The following is a 2,210-nucleotide window of genomic DNA, read 5'->3' on the forward strand; positions in this document are numbered from 1 at the left end:
AGGAGTGCATGTAGGGATGGATACAGGGAAGAGGTAACTATCAGGAGGAAGTGGGAGGGGAGCTGTTGCATTGTGGTAAATTGTAGTCAATGTCATGAGACAAAATGTATGTGAACTGCTGTATGGAAAGTGAATTTGTTCTGTAAATTATCACCCAAATTACAATTAAATAAAAAAAGAAAGAAACCCAAGGAGGGGTAGCTATGAATTGGATCCAACACAACAGTAGTGAGTTTTGTTTGGTTTTGCTTCAAAGGATTGAGAGACAGATCAAGGAAAACACTGACAAAATTAAGGAAAACACAGACAAAACCATAGAACAATTTTGAAAGACAATACAAGAACAAAATGACAAAACAAATGAAAACTTAAAAATGATACAAAATCTACACACAGAAATCCAGAAGATCAATACTAAATTTTCAGAAATAGATAACGCATTGAAATGGCAAAGGAGTAGGATTGAATCAATGGAAGACAGAATTCATGAGATTGAAAACAAATACCTGAATATTTCTTTGGAAAGGATCAATCAGAAAAAGATTAAAACAAAATGAAGACAGTCTAAGGTTCATATTGGATACCATCAAAAGGAATAAGCTACATGTAATTGGAATTCCAGACCAGAAAGAGAAAAAGAAAACCACTGAGTAAATTGTTCAAGATTTGTTGGAAGAGAACTTCCCTGATGTAATGAAAGATGAGAATATATCCACTCAGGAGGCCCAAGAAACCCCAAACACGATAGACCTCAAAAGAAAATCACCAAGGCATATCATCATCAAACTCTCAAAACCAAAGACAAAGAAAGAATCCTGAAAGCAACATGGGAAAAACAAAAAGTTACTTACAAAGGACAACCAGTAAGAATAAGCTCTAATTTCTCAGCAGAAATCATGCAAGTGAGAAGGCATTGAGATGGTATATATAAAACCCCGAAAGAGAAAAAATTCCAACCAACAATTATGTAACCGGAAATATTGTCCTTTAAATATGATGGTGAAATTAGTAGATTTCCAGATAAGCAGAAATTAAGGGAATTTGTTCAAACTAGACCAGCCTTACAAGAGATACTAAAGGGAGTTGTTTTAACAGAGAACTAATAATAGCAAAGAAACACTGACCATTAATACACAAGATGACATAACCCAGAAACCAACACAGCTATGGAAGTATCCAAAGTAAAATATGCTTACAAGATTGTAAACAGGGAACCAGAGACATCAATTGACAAATGAAGACAACTACAAACCAAAAAGAGGGAAAAAATAGTGTAGTTAAAGAACTTCTAAATGGTGAGGAAGTTGACAGAGTTGCAAGATAGAATGGACTGTTCTAAGGTTGGGGAGAAAATTACAAACCACAGGATAACCTCAAAGAGAAATGATAAACCTTCACATCACAATAAAAAAGAGGACAAGCACAAATATTTAGCAACTAAAACAATAGCAACAAAGGAAATGATAACATGATTCATAAGCATAATAAGCTCAGCACAGAGATTAATATGGAGCAAAAAAAACCAGGAACACCATGAAAAAACTCATAACAAAATGACAGCAACAAATACATACTTGTTGATAATTACACTGAATGTCAATGGATTAAGTGCACCACTCAAGAGATGGAGAGTTGCAGACTGGATAAGAAAACATAACACATCAATATGCTGCCTACAAGAGACACACTTTAGAGACAAAGACAAAAATAGACTAAAAATCAAAGGTTGGAAAAAGATTTATCAAGAAAATGGCAACCAAAAAGAGTAGGAGTGGCAATATTAATTTCTGATCAAATTGACTTTAAGACAAAAACCATCATATGAGATAAGGAAGGACATTATATAATGATTAAATGATCAATTGGACAAGAAGATATAATCATAATAAATATCTATGGATCCAATGAAAGAGCCCCAAAATACATAAATCAGACTTTACAGAATTGAAAAGGCAAATAGATGACTCCCGTCATAGTAGGAGACCTTAATATACCAGTTTCAATGAAAGACAACTGGAAAGAAACTCAACAAAGACACAGAAAAGCTAAACAATACAATCCACCAACTTGACCTTATAGACATCTAGAGAGCATTTCACCCAACAACTGCACAATATACAGTCTTTTCTAGTGCACATGGAACATTCTCCAGGATAGACCATATGTTACACCATAAAGCAAGCCTTAATAAATTTAAAAACATTGAAATA

This window comes from Orycteropus afer, unplaced genomic scaffold, assembly GCF_000298275.1.
Source record: "Orycteropus afer afer isolate SDZICR_OR568_19922 unplaced genomic scaffold, OryAfe1.0 scaffold02437, whole genome shotgun sequence".
Lineage (NCBI taxonomy): Eukaryota > Metazoa > Chordata > Mammalia > Tubulidentata > Orycteropodidae > Orycteropus > Orycteropus afer.